Raw genomic sequence first — 13594 nt, forward strand, 5'->3', positions numbered from 1 at the left:
GTGGAAGGGACTCTTTTCTTGGTGCTGCAGACGATGAAGAACTACACTCTCCTCCCATGGGGAAGTGTGACACGATAAGAATGGAGACAGCAGAGATTCTAAAGATCCACAGCTGACACTGGAGGACACAGAATTTTACTGAATTCTCCTTGGTTTTTGGACAGCTAGTCCTAAGATAATATATATAAGGTTTAGTAACTGAAGTACAGTTTGGGAGAGAGGTCTGAGAAATCTGCTTTGGAATACTTAATGGTGACATTTAGGTGAGTGACATGGGTGAAGCCAGCATAGATATCGGGTATGTATGGGAAGTATGGTGACAACATCTTCATCAGCTGAGATATGAGCATTCTGAGAAAATACTGTGGTTTATTTTATCTTTGAAAGCACCAGGAATTGGCAATAGTGATCTGGGAATGGGATCAAGGTGACAGAGAATGAGAGGTAAAATCTTGGTGGGGAAATCAGAAGACTCTTTCTCACATGTTTTAGCACACAAATTCCAGAGGAATTTTCTTAGAGTATAGCACTTTTTCAAAGCAAATCATTAAGAGAGAAAGACGATTTGAGAAAAGATATGAGATCTTGGAATAACCTCTACTTTAATTATCTTTCTTGTATAGCTCCGTCACCTTTAGCAGTCCTTTTATTAAGCCTGAGGCTCTCGTTCTTCTTATCTTTTCCCTATGTGAGTTGATACACTGGGTCAAGTTTGCTATCCAAAAGTGTTTTTTTTTTTTTTTAAAGATTTTATTTATTTATTTGAGAGAGAGAGAGACAGTGAGAGAGAACACGAGTGAGGAGAAGGTCAGAGGGAGAAGCATACTCCCCAAAGAGCTGGGAGCCCGATGCGGGACTCAATCCCGGGTCTCCAGGATCATGACCTGAGCCGAAGGCAGTCGTCCAACCAACTGAGCCACCCAGGCGCCCCCAAAAGTGTTTTATTTCTGATGTTCTGTGGAAGTGTATGAATGTCTTCCTTGATTTCAATCTCAAAAGCCTTATGTCTTTATGTCTGGAAAAACCAAAGTCATTATTGCTGTATCCTTTACAAATTATGCAAACTTAAAAAAAAAGGTAATTCATATTTTCAACATAAATTACTCCTTGAAGGAAATTTTGTCCTTTAAATTTAATTTCTGTAATTTAATTTGTATTAATTTTATCTCTTGCAAGCTTAACTGGGTGGGCAAAAATACTAGTATTAAGACCATCTTATTCATGCATTTTGTGATTTTAGTAACTTTAATCACTTCTAGAATTTACATTTCCAGGATTGAAGAGTTCCCTATTTTGGGGTGGAGGGGTGTTTCCCTATACATCAGACTCTAGGCCTTTTGATAGGAGATCTGTGCAGCTTTTTCCAGAATTCTTTGTTTTTTCTTGTTGTTGTGGATCAAGGGAAGGACAAACAAGTTATGGGCTTAAGCATTCTTGAAAGCTTATGATGTTCTCTAATCATTAACAAGAGTTTTTACAATTAAGACAATAACCTGTTCAGAGTGTGATAAATTCATCTTAGTGCTGAACGTGAGGAAAACATTTTTATATGCCAATCAATTTCTATCCAGGTTTCATCCGGTTATCCGAAAATACAGCGCTTTCTTAAGAAGACTTTCTCAAGCTCAGGCTAAAGGTAAGGAAAAAATTACCATTTGGAAAAGCGAAAACCCTCTTTGTAATTTTTTCGGTTAGTGAAAAACCTAACTTTCGGATGGGGGCTGTAGGGCTCCTACTTCCTTTTCTTATAGAAAAAGTATGTAACCAAACCATTCTTTGATTTCTAAGAAGTTAGAGCTCAGTCTCAGTTGAAGCCTCACATGCAGAAAATCACTCACTCTGGGAAATGGACACAGTATTTAATGCTGAATTAGTTTCTGATCTGCTATTACACCAAGAACATTTCACAAATCATTCTGAATTATATGTATTCTAAGTGTGAGTGGGTTCACATTTGTTTTTGAGGAGTAGGACATAAATCACAATACCTTAACAAGGTAATAAAAGGCAGAAGCTATTGTTTCGCACAAGACTTGGCTAATGCTTTCGGATTTATTTCGGAAGCTTTCAGAGACGACACCTAGCAATATATTGGCGGTTGGCAGAAACACGATCCAAACACGATCCAGCCTAAATCCCTAAATTTTGGCTTCCGCCCAAGGAGTGTAGCCCGTATCCATAGAGACCGGAAAAAGCGTCCCCGAACTGGGGCGGGCCCCTGCCTTGTCTAATCTAAACTGCTTCCGCTTTTGGTGGGAGGAAACAAAAAAACCCCAACAAAACGGAGAGGATTTGTGTGCGCGCCCAAGGAGCGCTCTTTCTCTCGGTCCCTTGATGCTCAGCACTGTTTTCGTTGAGTTCCTGGTCGAACCACAACTCCCAGGATGCATCCACGTTCTAGAGCGGTCAGAAGAGCTGTTTCCGGTTTGGGCCAGTGCGCCTGCGCACGAACTGTGCTCTTATTGGTTCGAACCGCCTCGTGCGATGTGCGTCACGGCAACGTGCAGTCGTGGGGGCGGGAAGACGCGGCGGCGGCTGTCGCGGCGGCGCGAGCAGGATCTCAGGCGCGGTATCGCGGCGGCGGCAGCGGCGCGGGTCCACCGGGTCCCCTCCCTTCTCCGCTCCCCCTTCCTCCCCCTCCCCTCAGTTGTGGTTCCCGAGGAGTGCGAGACCTGCGACGAGGCGGCGACAAGCTCTGGGTGAGGGTCTCTGGAGTGTTAGCGCCGTTTCCCGGGCGAAGGGAGAGAGCCCGGGGTCGAGGAGGCGGTGAGGGGTCTGAGGCGGAGAGTGTCCCCGGCGCGGACCAGGGAGCGCGCGCTCTTCCAGCCTTCAACTTGGCCTCCTTACCTGACCCGCCGCGGGGCACAGTTTGCCGTGCAGTGGCCCCAGGGGCCGACCGTGAGGGGCCTGGATCCGCCCTCCGTTCAACCGCTGTCTGTAGCGCTTGGCGCCCCCTTCCCGTCTCGCCCCTCCCAGCACGGGGTCCGGAGTCCTCTCTCACCTCTTCTTCGCGTGCAGTTGTCTTTCCTTACGGCCACCGAGAGTCTCTACCCTCCCTTTCTTCATTTCCGTCCCTTTTATTAGTTCTAGGAATTTCTTTGGTGGCAGGCTTCGAATGGGTTCTGCTTGGTACTACTTTTATGATCCCTGGGGTACGAAGATTTTCCTTACCTTTTCTTTGATGGCGCTCCAGGCAACCTTGGGATAGTAGCTTGGGCCCTTGTTTCCCAAGCCCCGTTTGGCTTTTTGTCTTTCACTGTTTGCTTCTTTTAAAACTGATGGTAACAGGGTTTAAATCGATGCCAGGGGTCTGTGAGAGAGTTCGGATTGGAAACTAATAGGTAACTTCTTTTCTCCTTCTGGATTTTGACAATAAGTGTAAATACGTTTGTCTCTGAAATTTGACAACTTCACCAGACTGCCCAACTGTTACTTTTGGTAGAAAGATTCAAATGTCCGACCGGAATTTTGCTGGGTATGGTGACTTCAGTGCAGGTTCTTGGCATTTTTAAAATTTTTTTTTTTTAGTAGGATGGCCTTTTAATATTTTATTTTTAGATCTCTATTTCTCAGCCTTCTGTTAATCCCATTAGATCTCTTCCAAAAACAGTCTCCCCACCCCCAAGAAACTGTTTAAACTTGAAGAAATCTTTTTTGTAATATTTAAAATCATTTGCTTACAAAACTTGTCAGTAAGGTGTTAAAAACAATTCCCGTCAATCCAAAGCTTTACTTTTGGAGGGGAGATCTTCAGCTGTCATTTCTGAAGTTTGAAGTGTTCTCTTGACAAAGGCCACCCATTGTCTACTGTTATCATGCTCTCACTCTCATTCTGTTAGAATTTGATAGATTTTTCACTCCTGGTTTTTCATTTCATAGAAATGAAGATTTTCATTTGCTGACTGACAGTTTGTAACTAAAATAATTTCATCAGTAGATGGGACTTCACTCAGGAGGTGGCAACTGCTTGGTGGTTAATTATTAGGAACTTTGAAAAAATTTCAGATTGATTTAAATATGAGGCATTTCTTTTATCTTCTATTTGTAACTGTATATCCACCAGTATATGTTCATGTCTATACTTAATATAGGTAAGTATATATCTATGTACTCATATATCTGCTACTTAATAGCGTATTTTCTCTTATCTGAACACTACAGATGAGAAGAGGATTTCCAGAACCTAAAAGAGAGTTTGTGTTTTTCTATCCCTAGACGAGTAAGAATAAATAAATGGATGAATCTTTTTCCACCACTAGTATCAATTTAGCTGTGTACTTTCTTCAGTATAAATCACATCTTGTGTTCCAAAATGAAAATAATTCTATTCTGTTCTTTACTCAGGGGCCGGCAAACTTTATAGCTTGTGGGGCAAGTTTTGCCAGCTGTCTGGTTTTGTAAGTTAAGTTTTTAATTGGGATATAGTTGTCTGTATTCATTTTGATGTTGTTTGTGGTGGGTTTTGCAGTGCAGGGGTAGAATTGAGTAGTGGGGGGCGCCTGGGTGGCTCAGTGGGTTGAGCCGCTGCCTTCGGCTCAGGTCACGATCTCAGGGTCCTGGGATCGAGTCCCGCATTGGGCTCTCTGCTCAGCAGGGAGCCTGCTTCCTCCTCTCTCTGCCTGCCTCTCTGCCTACTTGTGATCTCTCTCTGTCAAATAAATAAATAAAATCTTTAAAAAAAAAAAAAAGAATTGAGTAGTGGGACAGAGACTCATGTGGCCTACAAGCCTAAAATATTTATTCTCTGGCCCCTGCTAGAAAAAGCTTGCTGACATCTACTTTATTTTATTAATAGTCATGCATATGTAATGTAGAAAATTAAAATGAGTCAAAAAAGTATAAAGAAGAAAGTAAAAATTGTCCAGAATCACACCACTCAGAGGGGTTTGTTTTTGTGATTATTACAGAAACGGTTAGCGATTATTTTTGTATAACTGGGCTCATACTGTTAAGTGGTGATTTGTAATTTTTTTTAAAGATTTTATTTTTTTTAAGGTAATTTCTACACCCATTGTGGGTCTTAAACTCATGACCCTGAGATCATGAGTTGCAGGGACTGAGCCAGCTGGGCACCCCTGTTAGTAATTTTCTTTTAAGAAAACCCCTCAGATTATTGTTATTTAGCTCTTGGATACATTTGTATTTCTGCATAGTAGAGCTTACTGCATAAAGAAGATTGATGAGCTGAGTTTTCGTGATTTGTCTTAACCAGTTAAGATTTAAGGAAAAAAAAGAAGAGGAATAATAGACACTTTGTGGTGGTGGTGGTGAACTCCATTTATTGAGCACTTACTGTGTGCTAGGTAGTTTTTCAGTACTTGACATGTATTAAGTTATTACCTGCAGCAGCTCTGTGGATACACAAACTGGTATCCATATTTCAAGATGAGGGAACTGAGACACAGAGAAATTAACTCTGCAAGTTCATCAGCTAGTTAATGGTACAGTTGGAATTTGAATCCATACATCCTTCAGTACCCAGGCTCCCAATATGCTCCAGAGCCTCTCATTAGAGCGTTGCTCAGTATAGGAAAGTTGAGACAGTCCAGAGGTTTATGATGTAAAAATTTGTCCTTACGCCTTTCTTTCCAGTTTCATTCTCTGTAGAAATTCACTGCAGCTTGATATAGAGATTTCCAGCTCTTTGTCTGCTTATACAAATGTTTATTCACAAATTTGTTTATACATGCCGATTTAAAAAAAAATAATAGACTTGATTTTTTAGATCAGTTTTAGGTTTACAGAAATTTTGTGCAGATAATATAGAGTTTCTGTATCACTTGCTTTCTATTTTCTGTTATTAAAATAGCATGCGTTAATGTGTATTTGTTACAGTTGAACCAGTGTTGTTACATAGTCATTAATTAAAATCTGTATTTTATAATAGGTGTCCTTTTTATGTTGCAGAGTTGTGTTTTAAAAAGGGATTCAACCAATCTTGTCTGCGGTGTGCTTTTTTCGGATGGTTTTTAAAATATAGTGCTTCTGGACTTTGTAGTGCAAAAAATATCATTAATTCACGAATTTTCAGATTAATAACACAAATTTAACAGTTTTTTTGGAATGGAAAAGTTGCTAGGAAGTTATTTGATTCTTTTTTTCTTTTTCAAAAGTATATGTTGTATGTCAGTTGCTTTTCTTGGAAGGAAGAATTCTTATTTTTTGACTGGACATTTCATCTTTTTTTTTTTTTAAAGATTTTATTTATTTATTTGACAGAGTGAGAGAGCACAAGCAGGCAGAACAGCGGAGGGAGAAGGAGAAGCAGGCTCCCGACTGAGCAGGGAGCCCGATGCGGGGCTCAATCCCAGGACCTTAGGATCATGACCAGAGCCAAAGGCAGTTGCTTAACCAACTGAGCCACCTAGGAGCCCCACATTTCGGCTTCTTGAAGCTCTTCAGCTTCTTGGAGATTTTCTTGCTGTTCTTCATTAGAAAAGTGATGCAGACCAACCTAGTTACCATTAACATTCTCCTCACTGAAACAGTTTCTTCCCCACCCATCTTTTTTGTTCTTAGCATTCTCTTCCTCTTTCTCCATTTCCGCATTTCTATTCTTAGAATGTAAATTTAAGCATCTAATTCCGCATATTCTTGTACTCTCGATTTTATCTAATCTTAACCCTGGGATTTCTTCATCTGAGGGATTTAGTGCTGGGAAGAACTGAGTCAAAGTTCTAGCAGACATGGTCACTTTCTTAATGTTGTGTATTTTATGCTGGGCCAAGCTTTGAGGAAGTTAGTCATTCAGCTGTTATCTCTTTCATTGATTCCTGCTGTCATGATTTACCCAGAATTCTTGTCCATGATGAAATGGGTGTCCACAATCACGAGTGACTGAATGATCTCTGGGACTATACAGGTGATGAGATGTTTGTGTGTTGGTGCACCAAACAGAAGGATTTTACTAATTGTCTTTGGTGCTGCTGTAGAAACCTTTGCACAAAGGAATAGAAGTTAGAAAAAACTCATGAATTCCCGCCAATCTGGAGATAAATTTCTAGAGTATCATATTCACTTTAGACATCTCTTTAGAGCTGCAGTAGTAGTTTTCCTGCAAAATCTTGGAGAATCATGAATCAGATGGGTAACTGAGAAGTAAAATACCTCTTATTTTTTCCTTCCCTTTTGTTTGTAAACACTTTAATGACCTTTCAACCTTTCCTAGTGTTTGGAGCTTCTTTTCTCTGTGGCATACTACACTAACATTCTTAGTTGCTGTCCTGTTTCTCTTGTATATCTTTTCCTAGGAAGAAGGTCAGGGCAGCAGCTAATCATTTGGTGACCTCAGAGAAGTATGAATTGGGACAACATTGACAGTCTTGGCATCATTTCAGATCTTTCTTCTGAAGAGTTTAGTCATCAGTTTAAAAGATATCTTGGCTGTGGTTGCATTGCTGTCTCTTAACGTGCACATGAAATTCTGTAATACTTTATCATTTTATTGTATTTTGTACTTTTACTCTAATCGGTCACAAAATGAGTGTATTAAGTTTTTAAAGTTTGTATGGCAATGTAGAACTTCAAAGAAGAGCAGTAACAAACTTGATGGATTGATGAGATTTTCCTCCCAGAGATCAAAGCTTTGCAAAATGTTGTTGGAAGGTCTACAAGACAGTGTAATTGTAGGAAAGCAGATCTTTCAGCTCTTGAGGAAAGTTGTTGAGATGTTTTTGGTAGTAGTGACCAATCAGTGCCATAAACATCTCCAGCTTTGCCAGTTCTTGGCTAGTTTTATTTAGTTGCAATTTGAGAATCTCCACTTGGATTTGTAGTGGATATTCTAATGACTCTCAGCATAGGCAGAGGGTCCACTTTATTAATTCTGTAACTGCTGCAGGTTGCTGGGCAGCTAGTGTTTGTTTCTGCTGGACATAATGGGTACAGATTGGCTGGCGATAAGCAGCTCTCAGAAAACCTACACCCGAAACCAGCCAACCCTTCTCAGCTGTGGGTCGGAATAATGCTTCTGCGTGTGACTAGAAATAGCCTTGGAGTTCGGCAGGTGGTGCCATCTTGGCTCATAGTAGCGTGCTTTAAAAAATTAATATTCACAGTAGCTTCCCACATCAGTACATTTGCATCTACTCTGTTCTTTTAGGTAGTATTACATGGGTGAGTCATAATTTAATAGTGTTCCTATTACTAGATATTTAGATTGTTTAAATTTACTGTGTTATGTACATACACATATGTACAATTGCTGATGCTAATGACTCTATAGGATAACTTTCTAAGAGTCTAGTTACTGGGTTGAAGGAAGTACATGGTTTTTATTTTAGTTTCTTAAATTTTTATTTAAAATTTAGTTAACATACAATGCTACATGGGTTTCATTTTGATACGTGTTACCAGAATGCCATCCAGAAAGGTCACAGCACTGTAAACACTCACCACAAATGTGGGTGAGGTCTAGTTTCTCCATGCCATTGCCAACTTTTTAAAAAAGGTCTTTATCTTGTTAGTATATTATGTCTCTCTCACTTGGAGAGGTGTTTTGTTGTGATGTCATTCTTTGACGTTGATTTAGAATTATTATAGATGGAGCCTACATTCTGTAGTTGTTCTTCCTAGTACTCTTAAGATCTGCTCACCTATTTAGACTCCCTGTCCAGCCCTTGAAAGCAGTATGGTTTTGCCACCCCTGTTAAAAGAGTTTGAGGGGTGGGCCAGTAGACTATATATTTTTTGAGGGTAAGGAGAATGTAGTTTTCTTTTTTTAAAAGATAGATTTATTTATTTATTTATTTATTTGACAGAGATCACAAGTAGGCAGAGAGGCAGGCAGAGAGAGAGGGAGGGGGAAGCAGGCTCCCTGCTGAGCAGAGAGCCTGATTCGGGGCTCCATCCCAGGACCCTGGGATCATGATCTGAGCTGAAGGCAGAGGCTTTAACCCACTGAGCCACCCAGGCGCCCCAGAATGTAGTTTTCTTATATCAAACAGCAGTCCTGGCTTATAGCAAGTGGGAAGTAATGGTCTTTTTAAAACCTAAATTGGATTGTGCTCTTGTTGAGTGAAGTGCTTTAATTTTGTTAAAAATAACCTTTTCAAAGTCTTAGTGAAATATAAACTTGAAAAATTGCAGCATAAAATTGTCATTTTGGGATATGTTCTCTATTTCATCCTTTAATTCTAAAATGAGATAAATAAGGCTGATGACTATCCTAGGACCTGTTTGTTAGGAATAATTAACCTATTTAATATGTAACATTTGGTATTCAGTTTTGGAAGTTAAGGAATGGATTAAATAGGGGATTTGTTTCATATAACCCATGATTTTGGTTTTTCTGTATTGCAGTATACCATGTGTTAGAGGGTATGTATGCTGTCTAAATGATTTTATAGCCTGGCTTAATTAGACATTATAAGTGTACAGAGAGAAGGAAAAGTGAAGCTAAATTCTAGAAACCGCCAGGATATCTTCAGGCATGGGGAAAATACCTGTTGGAAAGGACACTTTGTAGTTTTTTAATGGAAGAGTACAGAAAAATAGAATTTTTTAATAGCTGATTTATAGTATTACATATTTTTTAAACAAATTTTATCTTTAAAAAAAATATTTGAGAGACAGAGCACAAGCATGGGGGGGTAGAGGGAGAGGGGAAATAGATTCCTCACTGAGCGGGAACCCCTGGATGTGGGGCTCAATCCCAGGACCCTGAGATCGTGACCTGAGCTGAAGGCAGACGCTGACTGAACCACCCAGGCACCCCAGTATTACATATTCTTAATAGATTTATATATTTTCTGTGGTATCCATGTACTAGAAAACAAAGCATATAAAGCATATGGTCTTAAAGAGACAAACTTACCTTACTAAATTACCTTTGGTCGTCTAGGCCTTTCGTATGCATTTCTTTTGTTAGTATATTAGCTAATTATTTTTCATTGGCAGCCTATTCACTTAAATCCTGTATGACCTGGAATCTTAGTTTAGTGAGCATATTATACATAATTGTATCTATTACACTCCTTCCTTTGGTCATGGAAGAAAGTGATGTGGTGAAAACTCTTCAGCATGGTGGAATAGGCACGTTACTTTTTATTTGCTTGGAATTTATTTATATCCTGTGTCATCCAGAAGTGTAATAAAATATAAGGAGGAAAGGAGGAAAAGAAAGAAGCATAATTCAATGACTAAGAATAAAATTTGGATTTGAGTTTTCTTGGCAGCAAGGGTAAAGATGGAAATATGGTAAAATACATAGCTTTAAACTGGAAGGAGGAACAAGACCCAATTTTCCCAGGGGTAAATCTTTTCTTGACAGATTTTAAGGAACTATTTAAGTTGGGAAGTACATAAAAGCTGTTCTTTTTGTTTGTTTGCTAGTTTTTTTTTTTTTTGCTAGAGGCCCTAGGGTGAAGACTAAGCATTAACATTTCAGGCCCGTGAAAGAAATTTTGCATGGTGTTTGATTTGAATTTAGTTTGCATATGTGCATTTTATTTGGGTAATAGATTTTTTTTCTTTAAAATATCTCAGACGTTCAGGAGACTACAGAGACCAATATAATTAACATTCATATATCCACAACACGGCTGTATAAAATTTCAACATTTTCTCATATTTTCCATTTCAGAAAAAAATTGCACATAACCTTCTTGGATTATATTTCACTTGTTTCCAGAACTAATGATTATTGTGGATTTGGTGTTGATCATTCCTAATGCTTGATTTGGGTAATAGAAATATATTCATAAGCAAATCATAATATTGTTTTGTATATTTTCAAACTTGATGTAAACAGTATTCTGCTTATTCTGTAACTTGTTTTTCTTGAAACATGTATTTTTGATTCATGTGAAATTCCTGATACATTACCATTTTTGACCTACAAAAATGAGTTTCATATGGTTCAACCTAATTATAGTCATCACTTTTATCTGGGGTATAGTTACATTATTCTGTTAAATGAATATAGCCATTTTTAGTTTATTAAAATGTTGATAGGTATTTAGGTTGTTCCCTATTTTATTTTCTTTCTTTCTTTCTTTTCTTTTTTTTTTAAAGATTTTATTTATTTACAGAGATCGCAAATAGGCAGAGAGGCAGGCAGAGAGGAGGAAGCAGGCTCCCAGCCAAGCAGAGAGCCTGATGCGGGACTCGATCGCAGGGCCATGAGATCATGACCTGAACTGAAGGCAGAGGCTTAACCCACTGAGCCACCCAGGCACCCTGTTTTTTTCTCTTTTAAAAACAATCCTACATTGAGTATTCCTGATGAGGAATCCTTATACACATATTTAAGGTATTTGGCGAGTTTTTTAAACTGCATGTTGGAAGCCATTAATGAATGGCTTGTGAAATCAGTTTAGGGATTAAAATAGGATAGAAAGTGTCAGTTTGTATTGTAAGCAGTATGGATAAAATGCTTTGTGAAATTTTTGTTTCTTTTTGTGTATATGTATGTATGTGGTTACTAAGTTTTGTTTTTAGTAAGTTTCTTTATTTTTATGTAACTGCACCAATGTGGGGCTTTTGAACTCACAACCCCAAGAATCTAGAGTCACATGCTATTCTGAGTCTGCCAGGCCCCCTATGATTACTAAATTTGAAATGAAATTCTGTAGTGAAAATTACCCAGAAGTGAAGTTAATGGGTTGGAGGTTATAAATAATGCAGAAACTTTTAACTCTGTCAGATAGTGCCAAATTACCCTCCAAAATTGTGTCACTTTGTTTTTGTGTGAGAATATGAGAATTTGGTGTTTCCAAATCCTGTGATCCATGGCATTGTCAGATATTTTACTTGTTTACAAATCAGATGAGATTTTTATAGATAAGATATCACATCATCTTAATTTTTAATTAAGATTTTTCATGAGTAATTATGAAATTGAGCATTTTTTCAAATGTGGAGTGCTCAGGTTTACATTTCTTTCTTTCTTTCTTTTTTTTTTTTTAAAGATTTTATTTATTTATTGAACAGAGATCACAAGCAGGCAGAGAGGCAGGCAGAGAGAGAGGAGGAAGCAGGCTCCCTGCTGAGCAGAGAGCCCGATGCAGGGCTTGATCCCAGCACCCTGGGATCATGACCTGAGCCGAAGGCAGAGGTTTAACCCAATGAGCCACGCAGGCGCCCCAGGTTTCCATTTCTTGAATTGAGTGCCTGCTACAGGGCCCCCTTTACTCCCTGCTGCAATGCCTGTTGCTCTATTGCTTTGTCTTTTTTTTTTAAAAAGAGAGGTAGAGAGTGTCCATGAGAGAGTGGGCATGTTTACGCTGCCAGCAGGGCAAGGGCGAAGTTGTGGGAGTCTGGTAGGGGGAGAGCCAGCATAGAGAGAGAGAGAGAGAGAATGAATCCCAAGCAGGCTTCACACCCAGTGCAAACAGAGTCCCACATTGGCTGGATCTCACAACACTGAGATCGTGACTGGAGCCCAGATCAAGAGTCAGATGCCTAACCACCTGAGCCACCTAGGCATCCTTGTTTTGTCTTTTTAATTTGATTTTAGGAAATTATGTATTTTGGTTATATCTGTTAAGTGAATTGCAAATATTTTCTTCTAGTGTATGTGGTTTATCAGTTAACTGTTTACATGGTTAAATAGAGTGATTATTAAATGTATCACTATTTTCCTTATTCATTTGTGTCTTTTGTGTCTTAAGAAATCTACCTCAAGGTCATTAAGAGTCTCCAAATTTTTTTCTTTTTTTAAAGATTTGTTTATTTGACAGAGACAGCGAGAGAGGGGATCCAAGAAGGCAAGGGGAGTGGGAGAGGGAGAGAAGCAGGCTTCCTCCTGAGCAGGGAGCCCAATGCAGGCTCCATCCCAGGATGCTGGCATCATGACCAGAGCTGAAGGCAGACACTTAATGACTGCGCCAATCAGGCGCCCCCCCCAATTTTTTTCTAAAAGTTTTTGAAGGGGCCCTTGGATGGCTCATTTGGTTAAGCATCTGACTCTTGGTTTTGGTTTTGGCTTAGGTTGTGATCTTGAGGTTGTGGAATAGAGCCCTGTGTTGGGCCCTTAGCTCAGTGTGGGGTCTGCCTCAGATACTCTCTTTCATAAGTAAGTAAAATCTTTAAGAAAAATTATTATTATGATGATTTTTTAACATTTAGGTCTTGATTCTGCCTGGAGAAAAGTTTTTTTGTGTGTGTATGGTGTGAGGCAGGAGGCAAGAATGTAATTTAATTTTTTATATGTATAGCCAATTGACTACAGCGCTGTTTAACAGTGTGTTTTAAAATTTGAATTGTTAATCTTTTAAGCAGATTTTGGTTCAGCACAGTAACAGCCTTTTTGCCTTTCCTCAGGCTGCTTCACATGTTCAAGTTTGTGACTTCTGTGCAAGACTAATGTGATTCGGTGATTACTTGATTCAGAGGTATAACTTACAGGAGTAGATGGAAACAGAGCACATTTTTGTAGATTTCACCCAAATGTCATTTCTCTCAACCACTTTTCTAAGAAGCTGGGTTGCAGATAGTTTGAGGCTACATTTTGGTGAGGAAACAGATGGCTGGTTTTTGCATTGCTGGTAAACATCCACAGACTTTGGAAGCTAGATAAGCAGGTGTTCAGTTGATTTTTTTTTTTTTTTAAGATTGATTTATTTATTTGAGGGAGAGCAGAGAGAGTGACAGA

The 13594-nt window shown here is 39.1% G+C and overlaps 1 protein-coding gene and 1 pseudogene across 2 annotated transcripts in view; one reads left to right on the forward strand and one right to left on the reverse strand.

The window, feature by feature from the left end:
• The first annotated feature begins 2512 nt into the window (after window positions 1-2512).
• ADIPOR2 (adiponectin receptor 2) overlaps window positions 2513-13594 on the forward strand; it is a 99121-nt gene continuing 88039 nt past the window's right edge. Inside the window, exon 1 of one of the 2 annotated variants that reach the window (XM_045071834.1) lies at window positions 2513-2699. The gene's annotated coding sequence lies outside the window, so the exon portion shown is untranslated. The remainder of the gene's footprint in view (window positions 2700-13594) is intronic. The other variant, XM_004773732.3, reaches the window with a different exon arrangement.
• LOC123389646 lies at window positions 7212-7876 on the reverse strand (annotated as a pseudogene).

The sequence above is a fragment of the Mustela putorius genome, unplaced genomic scaffold (assembly GCF_011764305.1).
Source record: "Mustela putorius furo isolate JIRA1106 unplaced genomic scaffold, ASM1176430v1.1 tig00003988_pilon_pilon_pilon, whole genome shotgun sequence".
NCBI lineage: Eukaryota > Metazoa > Chordata > Mammalia > Carnivora > Mustelidae > Mustela > Mustela putorius.